At 36.1% G+C, this 19,536-nt stretch overlaps 1 pseudogene; it reads left to right on the top strand.

The window, feature by feature from the left end:
• The first annotated feature begins 14,746 nt into the window (after positions 1-14,746).
• Positions 14,747-14,878, top strand: LOC127904937 (small nucleolar RNA Z247; annotated as a pseudogene).
• The last annotated feature ends 4,658 nt before the right edge of the window (positions 14,879-19,536 follow it).

Here is a 19,536-nt window from a genome sequence, read left to right as displayed (position 1 = left end):
AATTTGCTGCTAACCTCACTTTCTGGAAAAAATATCGCTTTTGCTCATAAGAATGTGCGCATGAGAATGTGCGCATGAGAATAGTCCAAAACTTGTGGGCATTGATGCAATCATACAGAAGTTATCTTTAAGGTTGCTTTCTCACAACCTTTTCACAGATACTATCCTTACAGCATCAATTCTGCTCATCTTCATAAGAATCTCATTGCTCGATCGGCAGACATTATTGAAAGCAGCATGCCCACTATAAGCAGCTTTTGTTCACTCCGCCAACAATTATTCAAATAAACTGAATGGGGGGAGCTATCCTTGCAGCAAAGCCGGTACAAAAATGTAAACCAAATGATAATATAAAGCCACTATGTTAGTAATCACAGAACAAGAACAAGAAAAAAGGAAAAGTAACAATCATAAACTTTATTCCAAAAAGAGAACCATGCATAAGATGTTGTCAAGTGCTCTGATTTAGGATCTAAAGTGGAACAAAATATAATTGTAGATATCTTAGTGACTATTTAGGAGGGAGGTACATATTGCTTTTTAAAGTGTTTTTCATTTAAAAATTATCAAAATAATATTTTTTTTATTTTTAAAATTTTATTTTGATATCAGCACCTCAAAATAATATAAAAATATCAAAAATAAATTAATTTGAAGCTGAAAAATGTTTAAAATTTTCCAACACACGATTAGATCATAATAATATCAAATGAGGCGTTAATCCCATTTTCAAGTATGCACTGGAAATTGAACATGCATGCTGAGTGATGCATGCATAAGGAAGTTTGGGAACAGAAGTTTCTCACCATTTATGGTGTTGGAGTAACTGCAATTGTTTACATCAATTGATATGATTAAGATAAATTGCATAAACTTATAATGAGTAGAATAATGATAAACTTATAAATACAATAAATTAAATTATATATGCATAGACATTGCATAGAATTGTATATGTTAAATTAAATGAACCCAAAAAGTTGTTTGGTGTAAAGTAAAAATTCAGAACTAAAACAAAAAAAAAACATTGTAGAATTATCTTGGGTTTAACCAAACTACATACATTTATTTATTAATAAATAAGCACCGAAAAAATTCTACTGTCCATGAATTTCAAATGAAATAATGAATTTTTAAAAAAAAAATATTGTCAATTATTAAATTCTTTATTATAGAATGTATTTATATAGGAAATATTATAGGTATGCTATATAGAAAATATTGTAGTCATATTCTTATGTTATAACCTCCACAATTACTATTGTATATTGCCCTATACATAAATATAAAGAATGTTGGCTATCCAAAAGGTTAAGTCTCTCAATTATTCTCAACTTGGTATTAGAGTTTTCTGCCGTCAGAACTCTTCTCTTTCTCTCCCCCCTGCAGCCGGCCTCCTCTCTCCCTCTCCTAAAAGGACTCTGCTGCTGCTGCCAGCTTCTCCCCCTACCAAACTAGCGGTGCAACCTAGACAGCCAGCCCCTTAGAAGCTGTTGCCGCTGGTTCTTTCTCCACCAGCAGCAGCCCCAACCTGCAGAGCAGAACCATGGTTCCTTCTCCCATGTTTCTGTCATACCTCTTCACATCATGGGGACAAGAACTCCTTCTATCATTGTGTTGTCCAACACTCATCAAGTGGTCTCATTGAAGCTTACGATCACCAACTATCTTTATTAGCGAATGGAGATGAAGTCATATCTTCTTGGTCAAAGTGTTTTCCACTTTATTCATAGCTTAGTGTCGTGTCCTCCCTCTCATGTTTCTGACTGTTCTGATGACTCTTTTTCGACAATCAACCCCTCTTTTTCTCTGTTGGAAGCAACAAGATCAGCTTATTTTAAGCGCGTTACTCTCCTCTCCCTCCATGGACGTCCTGCATCTTGTGGTAGATTGTCAAACTTCTTCTTATGTTTGGCACACTCTTAAGAAAGCGTTCTTTTCTCAGTCAAATTCTCACATATGCAACTCCATGGGTCTTTTCAAGATCTTCGGCAAGGAGATGCTTCGGTTACTACATATATGCAGCATGCCAAGTCATTATTTGATGAATTGGCTTCCCTCTCTCTTGAAGACTTCAACCTCTATATATTTTGTGGTCTTCGTGGTGAGTTTAAATACTCGGTAACTATTCTCGTGACCAAGGCATAACTGTTGTCATACGCGGACCTTCACCACCATCTTCTTACTCATGAGTTTCTATATAAGACTTCTCTTTCATCCTTGGCTGGAAATCCACCTCTGCTGCCCACACCATCTCTGCTGCCCTCTGTTCATCTTGCCCAGCAATAGCACAGCTCCAATTTTGGTGGTAACAGAGGTCATTCCCGCAGCAACTGGCACTCCAACAGCAACAGGTACAACAGCCATGACAGGTCTGATTTTCGTGGCTCTTATTCCTCTGCTCCCACGGACTGGAAGCAGGGTTATTGGCAGCAGCCCAAACAGCCTGTTACTGGTGGGAAGTGGTCTCCTCACCTGTCTTTTGAGCAAAACGTCAAGTGTCAGCTATGCTTCTCCTTTGGCCACACAGCCCCATAATGTGCTCAGTTTCATAGCAGTGGTCACTAGCCCTCTGTTTATCTTGCTATTGGTCCGGTTTCTGCCCCTACTTGATTCCCAGACACCGGTGTGAACCAACATGTTACGCCTGATCTTGCAACTCTGACCGATTCTGCAACTTATCTTGGTAATGATCACTTGCATGTTGGTAACGGTAAGGGTCTATTCGTATCCCATATTCGACATACCATGTTACGTTCCCCTAAACGCACCTTTACATTATCTAACCTTCTTCATGTTACTCATATTACCAAACCATTGCTATCTGTTCAGAAATTTTATCATGATAATAATGTTTATTTTGAATTCCACGCCTCTATGTTTTATGTAAAGGATCTCACCACCAAAGCAATGCTCTTTTCCAGTCAGAGCAATGATGGTCTCTATGTTCTCTCTGAGTCTTCTGCCACCACCATTCCTCAAGCTTATTGGTCTCCTTGCGTCTCTGCCACTGCTGATCTGTGGCATCGTCAATTGGGTCATCCTACTTCATGTATTTTCAATTTGTTAGTTTCTAATAATAAAATAATGTGTACTTCTAGGCACTCTCTTGTTCAATGTCTAGCTTGTCTACTTGGCAAGTCTTCGCGTTTGTCTTTCCGACCTACAGGTCATAAAACTTCTACTCCACTTGATTTAATATTCAGTGATGTTTGGGGTCCTACTCCTATGTTTTCCTTTGATGGTTTTCGTTACTTTGTTATCTTTATCGATGCGCATACAAAATATATATGTTATTATCCTCTTATTGCTAAATCATGTGTTTTCTATATTTCAACGTTTCCAACTGCTTGTTGAGCGTCAGTTTTCCCACAAAATTAAATCTGTTCAAACTGATTGGGGTGGTGAATATCTCAAGTCAAACAGTTTTTTTCAAACTATTGGTATTCATCACAGGTTAATTTTTCCTCATACACATGAGCAAAATGGCAGCGTTGAGCTTCGCCATCGTCATATTGTTGAAACAGGTCTTACCCTTCTAGGACAATGTAGTGCCCCGTTACGATTTTGGAATTATGCGTTTGAATCATCAGTATATCTCATCAATCGTATGCCCACTCTTGTCCTCCAAAATCAATCTCCTTTTGAATGTTTGTTTAATCATACTCCTGATTATGATTTTCTACGTACTTTTAGGTGTCTCTGTTTTTCTTTTTTGCATCCATATCATGCTCATAAGTTAGATTTCCGTTCATCTCCATGTGTGTTCATAGGGTATAGTTCCTCTCATCTTGGTTATCGTTGTCTTGATTTAGCGTCTCAACATATATACATCTCCTGTCATGTTCGTTTTCATGATAATGTGTTTCTGCTTGCTAATTTTGAACACATAGCTCCACCCACATCCACCTCCACCCAACCTACACACTTGCCCGCCTTGATTACCTCCCATGTTTTTCACCCAGCAGACCCGCCAATCACCCCTCCCAGCGGTTCTGTCGCACTTCCTACCCCATAGACACAGCCACTCCGTTCCCCATCCTTATCTACCACCATATCACCGTCCCATAGCCCTGCCGTTATGTCACCATCTGCATGTTTTTATGATGATCATTATGCAGGCACAGGTTCTCCTTCTTCAGAATTGCATCTTTTCAGGTCTGTTACTACCGCCAGCATAAATTCTACAGCAGGCTCTCCTTCATCTGCAGCTGCGAACTCTAGCTCTTTGGCAGATCCCTCTGCAGATCTACAACTCTTTGTTGATTTCTTCTCTTATCCGTTTTAGCAGCTTCCCAGTTCAGAGACTTCTCCCCATCGATCTGCTGCCCGTCAGCATTCGATGGTTCTTCGCCTACAGCTGCCGAAAACTGCACTTCTCACAGCATCTGCAGCCTCCTCTGCTGCACCTATCTCTCGGGTAATGTCTTCTCCTACCTCTGAGCCCATTGCCTTCTCTGATGCTGACAGGTATGAGGCGTGGCATGGTGCTATGCGCGATGAAATTCAGGCCCTACACTCCAATAACACCTGGTCTTTGGTTCCCTTTCATTCTTCGATGAATGTTGTTGCTAGTCGGTAGGTGTATAGGACAAAGCGTCGTATGGATGATAGTATTGAGCTATATAAGGCACGCTTGGTTGCTAGAGGCTTTACTCAGCAAGAAGACATTGATTATTCTGAAACTTTCAGTCCAGTTGTTAAGCCGGCGACCGTCAGATTAGTCTTCTCTATCATAATGCCTTCATTAATGGTGTTCTTGTTAAAGAGGTCTAGATGAAACAACCTCCAGGTTTTATTGATTCTGCTCTTCCCTCTCATATGTGTCGATTGCATAAATCTCTATATGGTTTAAAACAGACCCCACGGACATGGTACACTAGTTTGAGTGACATTCTGCTTTCTGTTAGTTTTCATGCTTCCAAGATTGACACCTCCTTATTTATCTTGTCTGTTGGTGTTGATATCTTCTATCTTCTGGTTTATGTTGATGGTATTCTGCTTACGGGTAGCAACTCTACTATACTTCATCGCCTAATACAGTTACTCAATTCAGAGTTCAAGCTTCGTAACTTAAGCGTTGTTCACTATTTTTTGGGCATTGAGGTTCAATCCACTACTATGGGTCTGATGTTACAACAACATAAGTATATCCTTGACATCCTCACTCGGGCTGGTATGACTTCCTACAAACCGATTGATACGCCTATCTCTACTTCCAAAGTCACCATAATGTCATATCTTTTATTTTCTAATCCTATACAATTTTGTCAGATTGTGGGTGCTCTTCACTATCTCACTTTTATGAAACCACATATCTGCTTTGCAGTCAACCGAGTCTGTCAGTTTATGCATACTCCTACAGATTCTCATTGGGGTGCCATTAAATGCATTCTATGTTATCTACGGGGTACGACCACATATGGTTTGCATATCACTCGCGGTTTCTCCTTTGATCTACATGGCTTTACAAATATAGATTGGACAAGTAGTACCGATGATCGCAAGTCTACGGGTGGTTATCTTGTCTTCTTTGATCAGACGTTGATTTCATTGAAATCAAGCAAGTAACGCATAGTTGCTCGCTCCTCCACCGAAGCTGAGTATAAAATCTTAGCAGATGTCACTGCTGAGGTTATTTGGCTTTAGTATCTATTGAGAGATTTCCATATTCATTCTGCTTCTGCTCCTTCTATTTGGTGTGATAATCTCGGTGCTTCTTATGTATCTGCAAATCCTATCTTTCATGCTTATACTAAACACGTTAAGGTTGACTATCATTTTGTACGAGACCGAGTTGTGAAGAAAGAGATTTAGATTCTCTTTATCTCCTCTCACGATCAACTTGTTGATGTTCTTACTAAGTCGCTTCCTACTGCTCCATTTACTGCTTTTCGATTCAAACTTCAAGTCGATCCTCCACCATCAGCTTGAGGGGGCATATTATAAATATTATAGGTATACTATATAGGAAATATTATAGTCATACTCTTGTGTTGTAACCTCCACCATTACTATTGTATATTGCCTTACACACACACACACACACACACACACACACACACACACACATATATATATATATATATATATAGAGAGAGAGAGAGAGAGAAGGTTGGCTAACCAATAGGTTAAGCCTCCCAATTATTCTCAACTTTCTTTGTTCTTAAAGTTAAATTGTACATCATTTGGTCAAATAATTTTTAAGCATATCACCTCCTTCAAAGGTTGCACTGCCGATTACGTTCTACAAACTTAGAAAAACAGACTCAAATCCTCTCTACAACACCAGAACCTCATGCTCTAGAATTTAGAAAGCAGGATGAGTTGAAAAAGATCGTGGAATAATACAGGAAAAAAAAAAAGCAGAATACTTAGTTGTTCTATGTTTTGAACAACCCCCAAACTATTTATATAGGAGTCTTGGGATTAAAAATGATGCAGGAATTAATTATGTTAATTAAATAATTAATTACTCATTATTTATATACATAAATATCTGATATTTTTGCTTTTAATAACTTGATGTTTTTATTATTTTTTCATATCAGATTCTCAATTACCTATTACTTGTTTTAAAGATATCAATGTTTCATTTTAAAATACTTATATTAAATGTAGTATTGAAATTTTCAATAAAATTTTGACTCTAAATATGAATCTTATATTTAATTTAGTATTAAATGTACTCACTAACCATATAAAATTCTAACATATGGCATGTTTGATAATCCTCCATCCTAAAATATTGTTTTGCTTTTGATTTTTTGTTTGTCATTTTCTTTTCAAAATCTTTAAGTGAGATATTTTACTATTACATGCACTACCAGAAATTCAACTAAGACCAACAGAATTACCGATGGAATTTTTATGTCGGTAATTTGCGGTGATATTTACCGACGGATGTAAATCCGTCGGTAATTCTGTCGCTATATACCGACGGAATAATGTTGTCGGTATATACCGACTGAATTACAAACGGAATATATAGAATTTTAAAAGAAAAAAAAAAAGCAATTCAATGACCTGGAAGTTTTTACTGGCGATTTTACCCACAGAATTACCGAGTGATTCAAACCAAGATCTTCGTACAATGACATGACCCATTCACCGTTAGAATTGCCAATGGAATCACCGATGGAATATTTCTGTCGGTGATTCCATCAGTAAAAGTTAATAAATCACACGTTGCCTCCCCTCTCCTCCCCTATTTCTTCTTTTTCTTCCCTCACCCCTGCATCTAAACAAACTGCCCCAACCACCAACTGCAAACAACCACCCCCTAACTCAACACAAGTCATTCTTCTTTAACTTTTGTAATCACAACATTCGTGTTTTGATTTATTGTGGATTTTATCAGTTTTTGTAAGTAAATCTATCTTTTTTAATTTTAACATTAAAATGTCAATTTTATTATTATTTAATGTTTTTTTAGTATATGTATTTTGTTAGTGTATGTACATGTTTTATTGTTATTTCTCAAACAAACTTGTAGTATGAATGTATAATTTTGTACTTGTTATGGTTTGTTTTAGATTTTGTAAAATTATATTTGTTTGTAAATTATTGAAACTTATGTCGAATTACCGAATTAGATGTGTTGTGATGAGATAAATAATAGCTTGTTTAACGGGTCCGTTTTAATTTTTATCAATGATATTGTGGAGTTGTAATTTCTGTAAATTTATATGTATAAATTTGTATGGATGTTGATAATTGATAATGGATATTTAAGAGAAGTTTTAATTAGTTTGTTGGATAATCTCGAGTTAAACCAATATTTTTGCAAATTTATTTACTTAACATAGTTAATTAATATATGTTGTCATCATTATTTTATAGAGGTTCAATAGAAGTCATGGATGATCGTTCATGGATGTATCGAGATTCACCCCAAGGATTGCGGATGATGGATTATTGTAATGGGGTTCAGGTTTTTATTAATTTTGCAACATCTATTCTAAGAAATTTTAGTGGAGGCGGTATTAGGTGTCCTTGCAGAAAGTGTAAAAATAAAAAGTATATGCATCCAGATGTTGTAGCGATGCATCTTCTAAATAATAAGTTCATAGAGGATTACCTGTGTTGGTATGCACACGGAGAACTATTTTTTCATAATGAGAGCATGGTAGAAAGGATGGTTGGGTCAACTTCTAGTGCTAGCAACGTGCATAGAGTTGTAAATAACAACAGTAATCCTTACAGGAATATGGTTATGGATGCAATGAGAATGAATCAAGGTAATGTCAGTCAATGTCCAATTATAGAAGAAGAATCTAATTAGACGCGGCCAGGTTTTTTGATCTGTTGAAAGATTATGATGAACCATTATGGGATGGTTTCACGAATCATAGTAAATTATCGGTCGTTGCATAGGTATTCACCATCAAGTCGGATTGGGGGTTGAGTGAGGCCGGTTATGACAGAATTATCGAATAGGCAATAAGTATTTTACCTGAAGAGAACAAGCCGAAAGAGAACTTCTATACTGCTAAGTCCATGATAAAACCCCTCGGTTTAGGATACCACAAAATTGACATGTGCCTTAACTTCTGCATGTTGTACTACCTTGAAAATATTGAGCTAACCGAGTTCATGACATGTGAGCATTCCCGTTACAAACCCAGAACTGGCATGTGAAAGACTCTCATGGCATATAAAAAACTTAGATACTTCTCAATCACACCTAGATTATAGGGGTTATTCATGTCACCAAGGACTGTTGAGCACATGACATGGCATCAATCACATGATGTGGTTGATGGAGTGATGGTGCATCCTTTTGATGGTGAAGCATGGAAACAATTTAACAGTGTGCATCCTCACTTTTCATTTGAATCAAGGAACGTGCGTCTTGGGTTGCGTACAGACGGATTCAACCCATTCAGGTCATTTGCTTCTCCTTATTCTTGGTGGCCAGTCATACTTACAGTTTACAACTTGCCACCGGGGATGTGTTTGAGGCCGGAGTTCATGTTTTTATTTATGGTGATATCCAATCTGAGCAGTTCGGGCCGAAATATAAATGTTTGTCTTCGACCGTTGATTGATAAGTTGACGCAGTTGTCGTCCTCCAAAGCTTTGACTTATGATATATCGAGAAAACAGAATTTTCTTATGAGGGAGGCTTTGATGTGGACTATCAATGATTTTCTAGCTTATGGAATGGTTTTTGCTTGGAGCACGCATGAAAAACTAGCATGTCCATATTGCATGGAAAAAAACAAGGCATTCACGTTAACAAACAGAGGTAAAGCTTTTTTTTTTACTGTCACAGTCGTTTCTTGCCAACGAATCACAGGTACAGAAAGAACATAAAGAATTTCTTTGTTGGCAGAGTTGAAAAGGATGTTGCACCCCCGTATCTCTCTAGTGAAGAATTGCATGACGTTGTATCAGAGTACGATGACATTGTGTTTGGTTTCCAATCTGGTAAGCAGAAGTTTCCTGATTTTGGTTTGACCCACAACTGGGTAAAGCAAAGTATTTTTTGGGAGCTTCCTTATTGGAAGACTAATCCCCTTCGCTATAACCTTGACGTCATGTATATAGAGAAGAACGTGTTTGAGAATATTTTCAACACCATCATAGACTTGAAGGGGAAGACAAAGGACAACATCAAGGCTTCTGATAAGGCATTATTCAGGTATCTTCATGGTAACTCTGATTACTAAGAGACATGATGGGTTTAATGGTGTGATAGAGCATATAATGAAAATGAACAATTTGATTGAACAATTTAATTTTATGAGTATGATCATCTCGGAATCATTTATAATTCAATTTATTTTTATCTATCTTCCTTCTCAATTTTGTTTATTAAAGATACATTATAACATATAAAAAGGACACGTGGATCATCGATGAACTCTCTATGTGTTCAATAAGAAGAAATATTTAAGAGAGAAGGTTTGCAAAAGTCTATATGGTACCTCAAGAGAATAATAAGAACAAGTCCATTAAGGCTAAAAGAAACAAGAGTCGACCATCGTGTAAAGAAAATGGACTAGCTACATCAAGTAACATAAATATTGGTAATTTTGTAAAACTAAAAGGCACATCAAGAAATATTTTCATAGAAGAAAGAATTTATATAAAAAAAATAAGGTAATTTCTTTTAATCATGTTTGAGACAAATCTTACTGATGTTCCTTCTAATGTTTGGTTGTTGGACGTTAGTGCCAAAACTCATGTTTCTAAATCCATGCAAGGATTTCTTACAACCCTCCCTCTAAATGAATAAGAAAATACAATTATTACGAGGTATAAATCATTAGTTATAGCCAAGGTTGTTAAAATCGTGATTTTGACACGGCACGGAAAATGCAATACAAACTCGGATCGTAAAAACAGATCGTAAAATCATAAGGAATTTTAAAATACATTAACAAAAAATTCATGCTTCAAATAAAAATTCATACATAGTTCAAGCACCTGGTAATACATGTTTCAAATAAAAATTCATAATTCATACATAGTTCAAGCACCTTAAAATACATGCTTCAAATAAAAATTCATACATAGTTCAAGCATCTTATGGGATGGGAAATGTTTATTTAATTGTGTAAGTCAATGATTTATGTTGCTTGAGTATATTTTAGGAGCTGGGGTTATTATTTTTTAATTATTTGATTGAAACAACAAAATTTTATTTTTTAAAAAAATTATTTGATTTAACTTAATTGAGTTTTGATCAAATTTGATCGGGTTAAATAAATGATTAAAAATATAGTCGAAATAATCAAATTTATTAAAATCAATGTTTTTATTTGTATAAATTAAAATCTGACACGGGTTAAGCTTCTAATTATGAGTTTCGTGAATCAACCCATCATAATAAATATAATTTTTTAAATTATCTCGTTACTATTTTTATATCTAATTTATATTTATAAAATCTTTTCTACTTGCTATCATACCATTAAAAAACATAAGTAATTTAAGGTGAATGAATAGCCAAAATAACATAACAAAGAAAAGTAAAAGATATGGGGAAAAAATCTGAATTAAATTGGAATTTAATATTATTGCCTTGACTTTAATCTCTGCAGCCCTCGATTTCTGACCTCCACTTCTTTATGGTATGCAGACAAAATCCACATGTTCTGCAGCGAGTGAAAACCGCATGATTGTGCATTTGCACAGCCAATAGGCGCCAGACAGCTGAAGCATAGGGGGGAACATTTTGCTTCAATGCATGTGTTTTGTTAAAATCGTGAAATCGGCTCTGAAATCGTGATTTTTCACGATTTCACCCGATTTTAACGATTTCACCCATTTTTTATTTTTTCAAACGATTCAGCACGCAAAGCATGTTTTGACTCGTAAAATCGAACGATTTTACGAGTCAAAACACGATTTTAACAACCTTGGTTATAGCTATTAAAACCTAACATCTTATTATTGATTCCAAATATATTTTAGACTTGTCTTATACATTTTACATAGCTAAAGTCTCTCAAAATTTAATTTATATTTCCCATCTTAATGTTGAAGGCTATACTTTTTATTTTGAAAGATAAATTGTTGAGCTATACAAAATGATATTTTCATTGGTTTCGAGATTCTATATGCTGGATTGTACAAGTTGAACCTTAACATTTCTTTTTTCCAATCCTTGCTTACACTACATATAACATTAATATTTATTTTTCTCAATCCTTGCTTGCACTACATATAACACTAATATTGGCATTGAACGATCCCATCAAAATAAAGCCTTTTCTATGTTATGGCATGGCATATATGGTTAAGCTATATTTCCAAAGAAATGCTAAAAGGGCTAATAAACTATGGTGTATTATAAGATCTTGACTTCATGAATTTTAACAAGTGTATAATTGTATTAAAGGAAATCAAAATATATTTACAAAAAAGGTATTATGCAAAGTCAAGAATTTTTAGAAGTAATACTGTAAACCCCGGGAAAAATAAATAAATTGAGTCTGTTACAAATACACGCAAATATATGTGGACCATTGACTCCTTGCATATGTGGAGAAAGGTACTTCATTACCTTTGTTAATTATCTCTAAGGTTATATTTACCTATTTAAGAAACAATTTGATACTTTAAATATCTTTAAGAAATTTAAAGAAATTTAAAAATCAACTAAATCAAAAAATTAAAGTTGTAATATCTAAAAGGAGTGGTGAGTATTATGAACATTATAATGAAATTGGTTGTAATTTAGGACCTTTACACAAGAACAAAAACAAAAAAAGGTATTGTAGCACACAATATACAATGCATATAATGCTATGGTAGGATGTTGTAGCTAAAAGGTACAATGCCTAGGATATTATGGTAGGAATGTGTAGCTAAAAGGTATAACCAAACTCTATTAGATATGATAAGGTGTATAATTAGTGATACTATTTACTTGAGTTACTGTGGAGTATCAAAACAACCTTGTATGTTTTAAACAAGGTTTCTAATAAAAGTATACCTACTTTTTTAAAAGTTATAGGTAGGTAGGAAACCAAGTTTAAATCATTAATATATTTAAGATTGTCATGTTAAACCAAAGTTTTATAACCCATATATAAAAGAAAATTGGATCATAGGTTATTTATTTATTGGTTATCCATAAAGGTTTAAAAGATTTTATTATCATATTCATTACACTGTAATAGTAGAAACAAGTATTGCCAAGTTTGTCGGAAAAACAAAATGATAGTGGAAGTCATGATAAAAAGAAAAGGTTGACTTGCTTTAAAAAAAGTAAAATTGATTTTCTCATGTTTGATCAAGTTGATGCAGTAAAAAATCAATTAAAAACTCACGATACTATTATTAATACCATCAAGGAAAGTACACCTAATGAGCTAGAAGATGTAGTCATTGTAGAAAATTTATGTAAATCTATAAGAAAAAAAATCATGTTATTTTAGATTGTTTAATTACAAGGGGTTCTTATTATGATTAAAAGTGATCTTATGATGTGTATGTAAGCCATAAAAAGTAATGAATCAACAAAATTGATTGATGAAATGACATTTATATATAAAAACCAAGTTTGGAAATTGTTTGCATTACTTTATCGAGTTGTTTCAATTCAACATAAGTGGCTTTTTACCGCTCAACAAAATCTAAAGGTGAAATTGTTCAATATAAAGCTCGAAAAGTTACTAAAAGATTCACTCAAAATAAAAAATCAATTATAACGAGATATTTTCTTCGATGTCAAAGAAAGATTTCTTTAGAGTTTTTATGGCTTAGTGGCTCATTATGATTAAGACCTATATCAATTAGATGTGAAAGCAACATTTTTAAATATAAATAAGAAGAGATTTAAATGAAACAACTTGAAGGTCTCAAGGAGCAAGGAAAAGATTAGTTTCTAGATTAAAAAATCCTTATATGAATTTAAACAAGCTTCCCGTCAATGGTATCTTAAGTTTCATGATACCATTATTTTCTTTGAATTTAAAGGAAATGATATCGATGGGTGCATATATCTTAAAATTAGTGGGAGCAAGTTTATATTTTTTTATTCTATATATAAATGATATATCATTTACTAGTAATAATCTAGGTCTATTGACTGATACTAAAGCTTTTCTTTTTAAGAACTTTGAGATAAAAGATATCGAAGATGCCTCTTTTGTTTTAGACATCAAAATTTATTGTGATAGATTGTTGAAGGTATTATCCAATCTACTGAAGATAAACATGATCAGGGATTGCCACCATGATCAGGGATCCCTGATACTGAAGAGATCATGATCAGGGATCACTGACACTGAAGATAATCGTGATCTCTGATCATATCTGCCCAAGAGATTACTACTGATACTAAAGATAATCATGATCAGTGATTATTGATACTGGAGATAATATCATATCCATTGAGGATAATAGTGATACTGAAGATAAGCATGATCAGGGATTGCCACCATGATCAGGGATCCCTGATACTGAAGAGATCATGATCAGGGATCACTGAAACTGAAGATAATCATGATCTCTGATCATATCTGCACAAGAGATTACTGATACTGAAGATAATGGAAATCATATCCGCAACAGATAGTCTAAGAATTGAGTGTATATCTTATCATTTATTGCTTCCTTAATTATAGGATTTTTGAATCAGAGATTGTAATTGATATAAGACCTTGATGTAACAGTATTCAATTAATAAAAGAAAAACACATTTCTGTAATTCTTCTTTCACTCTTTCTCTCTTCATTCTTTCATCTTTCATGGTATCAGAGCCTTTGACTCACGTCACACAAATGGCCTCCTCTTCACTAAACACCTTAGATGCTACTGTTAATGGAATTCCTCCACTTGTTTCTCCTCCAGCTATAAATGTTACAAAACTCTCAAAAGATAACTACCATGTCTGGAAAGCTCAATTAATTCCCTTTTTCCGTGGGCAAGGTCTTCTTGGATATCTTGATGGAACCACTCCCATCCCACCCAAAGAAATTTCCGTCACCGCAACCTCTACTATCACCTCCAACCCTCTCTATGAACATTGGCAGAGACAAGATGCCATCATCGTTGCTATTCTCTTCTCTACAATTTCAGAAAACATCCTCCTTCAAGTAGTTTCTCATACTACCTCTGCTGCAATTTGGTGTGCTCTAGCCAAATCCTTCTCCTCTCAATCACGTGCTCGGGTTATTCAACTCCGCACTGAACTTGTTAACACTCGTAAAGGTGCACAATCAGCACATGATTTTTTTATGCAGATCAAACGCATGACAGATGAGCTTGCTATCGCCGGCCATGCTCTTCACTGTGATGAAATCATCTCCTATCTACTGTCAGGTCTTGGCCATGATTATGACCCCTTTGTTACTACCATCACAGCTCGCACCGATCCTGTCACTTTAGAGGAAGTATATGCTCTCTTACTCACCACAGAATCTCGTCTGCTGCACAACAATTCACCCATTGTCCAGCCCTCTGTTCATGTTGCTGCTCGTCAGCCCTCTTCTTCTTCCTACAGGGGACGCAATTCATACAGAGGCAGAGGCAGGAATTACAGAGAAGGCTCCTTCTATAATGGTTCATCTGGAAGGAACACATTTCATAGAGATCCTATGATATGTCAGGTCTGTGATAAACCGGGTCATTCCGCAAAAAAATGCTATCATCGTTTTGATGTTACCTACCGTGATAATGCTGTCAAAACCAGCAATCTGCATGGTCTGATGGCTACAACCGGTGCTGTTTCTCCACCAGATTGGCACCCTGATACAGGTGCTACACACCATCTCACCAATAACATGGCCAATTTGAACCTACGGAGTGAAGACTATACTGGCTCAGATCGAGTCCTTGTTGGAGATGGTGCAGGTTTGCAAATTTCTCAAATTGGTTCTTCTATTTTAACTCCATTTGAAACACCATTTGTACTAAAACAAATACTTCTTGTCCCTGAAATTCAAAAAAATCTAATTTCTGTTCAACAGTTTTGCAGTGATAATCTTGTGTTTTTTGAATTTCATGATCATTTTTTTCTCATTAAGGACTACTCGGGGAAAATCCTTCATCGCGGCACTTTTAAAGACGGTCTGTATTCATTCTCCAGCCTGTCAGAAACACTCCCTCCTCATGCACTCACTGCTGTACAAGCTTCCTACCAAGTATGGCACAACAGGCTTGGTCATGCATCCTTTCCAGTTCTTCATAAATCAATTTCTGCATTTACGTTACCTGTTGCAAATAAAAGACTTCCAGTTTGTTCAGATTGTCAACTAGCTAAAAGCAGTCAATTGTCTTTCAAAACCAGCAATCATAGATCTATTCATCCTTTAGACATCGTGCATACTGATGTTTGGGGACCAGCACCTATCTTGTCCAATAGTGGTGCTCGATACTATGTATGTTTTTTAGATGATTGCACAAAATTTCTATGGTTGTTTCCTCTTAAGCTTAAATCTGATGTTGAAAAAGTATTTCTGCTCTTTAAAACTTCTGTTGAACGACAATTTAATCGAACCATAAAAAATATTCAATCTGATTGGGGAGGCGAATATCGCCGCATGTCTACACTTCTAACTCAAATTGGAATTCATCATCGTAAAGCATGTCCCTACACTCATCAACAAATGGGTGCAGTTGAACGTCGTCATAGACAAATTGTTGAGGTTGGTTTGTCCTTACTTTCACATTCTAAACTTCCGCAACAATTTTGGGAAGATGCTTTTCTCACGGCAACTTATATTATCAATCGTCTCCCTACTCCTATTCTTAATCACAAATCTCCATACGAAATTGTTTATCGTCATACACCCGACTATCATTTCCTTAAAGTTTTTGGTTGTGCATGTTGGCCTTATCTTCGACCATATAACAAACACAAAATTGATTTCAGATCGAAAAACTGTATTTTCATTGGTTATAGCTTGGACCATCATGGTTATAAATGTCTTGATCTTGCAACAGGTAAAGTTTATGTATCCCGTCATGTCGTTTTTGATGAAAACCATTTTCCATATAAAAGTCCTGATCATCACTCTTCTATCTCTCCAGACACACCCTTCACAGTCGTTCCTTTTTCAAATACTGTTTCTTCTTTGTCACTAACACCTGCAGGTACATGTGCACCTTCACCATCACCACATATTGATTCTACTCTGCCAGCATCGTCTTCAACTCCGGAGCCAACTACTGCCCCCGCCTCCCCTCTCATACCAGTTTCCAATCCCACAGCCACGATCCCAAACACAATCCCACCTATTCCAAATACTCACCCGATGGTTACAAGATCCAAAAATCTCATTTCCAAACCCAAAAGAGCCCCTGATGGACACACCTTGTATCCTCTGCCTCGAGCACTGCTTGTTTCTGCTTCTACCTCCTGCCAAGAACCTACTTCATTTACTGAAGCCTCCAAATCATGTCATTGGCGACAAGCAATGAATTCTGAATTTGATGCCTTACTCCGCAATCAAACCTGGGAACTGGTCCCTCCATCACGCCATCTTAATGTCATTGGTTGTCGCTGGATTTTTAAAATTAAAAGGAAAGCCGATGGCTCCATTGAAAGATATAAGGCCCGACTGGTTGCTAAGGGGTACCATCAGCAGCAAGGGGTGGACTTTCATGAAACATACAGTCCGGTTGTAAAACCTGCAACTATCCGGCTTGTTTTATCAATTGCAGTCTGCAATAATTGGACAGTTCGTCAGCTGGATGTCCAGAATGCGTTCCTTCACGGCAATCTGACAGAAGTGGTTTACATGGATCAACCACCAGGCTTCACACATCCTCAGTTTCCTGATCATCTCTGTAAGCTCAAACGCTCCTTATATGGCCTAAAACAGGCGCCCCGCCAGTGGTTTTCCCGACTTGCTGCTGTGTTGATAGAATTTGGCTTTGTTGGCAGCAAGGCAGACTTGTCACTCTTTGTCCACACGGACAAGTCTAACATCATTTACATTCTCATTTATGTTGATGACATTATCATCACGGGTTCTAATGCTGCCATTATCACAGATATCATTCAGCGGCTGCATAAGAAGTTTTCTATAACTGATCTTGGCCCTCTCAGTTTTTTCTTAGGCATTGAAGCTATACGTGATGCTACAGGACTCTATCTCACTCAACGCAGATACATTGCTGATCTGCTTACAAAATCCAAAATGGATGGTGCCAAGCCGTGTTCCACTCCCATGTCCACGTCTGTGGCATTGACAGCCACTGATGCTGAACACTTTGATGATCCTACCCTGTACAGAAGCATTGTTGGCGGCCTTCATTACCTCTCATTCACTCGGCCTGATATTGCTTTCGCTGTTCATCGCGTTAGCAAATTCATGCATCAACCAAAACAGTCCCACTGGATATGTGTCAAGAGAATCCTGCGTTATCTCAAACACTCCATCTCCTACTGTTTACTATTGTCTTGCAACAGCTCCTTCACATTTCAGGCTTTTTCTGATGCAGATTGGGCAGGAGACACCGATGATCGTCGATCTGTTGGTGCCTACTGTGTGTTTTTTGGCTCCAATTTAATCTCCTGGCGCAGTAAACAACAGGCCACAGTTGCTCGAAGCAGTACCGAGGCTGAATACAAGGCTCTTGCAGACACAGCAGCTGAACTCCAATGGTTACAATTCTTAGTTGCAGAACTTGGTCTACACTTATCTCAAAGTCCCACTCTTTGGTGTGATAATATTGGTGCCACGTATCTCTCTTCCAATCCAGTGTTCCATGCACGCACAAAACACATTGAGATTGATTTCCACTTCGTCAGAGATCTTGTTTCTAAAAAAAAATTGACTGTTAATTTTTTGTCCAGTCGTGATCAGCTAGCCGATCTTCTTACAAAACCGCTCTCTGCTGCGCGGTTCAATCTTCTGTGCTCCAATCTCAACGTTCGTAACCTCCCGTTCAGATTGCGGGGGCATGTTGAAGGTATTATCCAATCTACTGAAGATAAACATGATCAGGGATTGCCACCATGATCAGGGATCCCTGATACTGAAGAGATCATGATCAGGGATCACTGACACTGAAGATAATCGTGATCTCTGATCATATCTGCCCAAGAGATTACTACTGATACTAAAGATAATCATGATCAGTGATTATTGATACTGGAGATAATATCATATCCATTGAGGATAATAGTGATACTGAAGATAAGCATGATCAGGGATTGCCACCATGATCAGGGATCCCTGATACTGAAGAGATCATGATCAGGGATCACTGAAACTGAAGATAATCATGATCTCTGATCATATCTGCACAAGAGATTACTGATACTGAAGATAATGGAAATCATATCCGCAACAGATAGTCTAAGAATTGAGTGTATATCTTATCATTTATTGCTTCCTTAATTATAGGATTTTTGAATCAGAGATTGTAATTGATATAAGACCTTGATGTAACAGTATTCAATTAATAAAAGAAAAACACATTTCTGTAATTCTTCTTTCACTCTTTCTCTCTTCATTCTTTCATCTTTCATAGATCTAAGAGAATTCTCGATTTTTCTCAAAAGACCTATATTAACAAAGTTCTTGAAAGATTTAACATGAAAAGTTGTTCGCCAATTTTAGCCATTATCATGAAAAGTGATAAACTCACCATAAATCGAAACCTTATAAAGGCAGTTGAGGAAAAACAAATGGAAAATATTTCACATGCTTCTGTTGTTAGATGATTATTGTATGCTCAAACACATACTCATTTTGATCCTAGTTTTGTTGTTGGAATGTTGGCTAGATATCAAAGCAATCCTATAATGAAACATTGAAAATTACAAAGAACGTGGTGCGCAATTAATTTAATGAATAAAATATCATCAGCTCACCTATAGACTTAGTGATTCATTTGGAATCACTGGAAACTCATATTCAAACCTCATGGATGAGTTGACTTGTTAAAATCAACATCAAGTTACATATTTTTACTATGTGAAGGTGTTATTTTATGAAAAAGAATGAAATAGAATCTCACTGCCTCTTCTACCATGGAAGATGAACTTGTGACATGTTATGAAGCTATCTCTCGAGCAATTTGGTTGAGGAATTGTTTTTAGGACTTCGAATAGTTTATTTTATT

Source organism: Populus trichocarpa, chromosome 1, assembly GCF_000002775.5.
Source record: "Populus trichocarpa isolate Nisqually-1 chromosome 1, P.trichocarpa_v4.1, whole genome shotgun sequence".
Lineage (NCBI taxonomy): Eukaryota > Viridiplantae > Streptophyta > Magnoliopsida > Malpighiales > Salicaceae > Populus > Populus trichocarpa.
The sequence above is the reverse complement of the archived record's forward strand: the minus strand, read 5'-3'. Positions and strand labels throughout refer to the sequence as shown.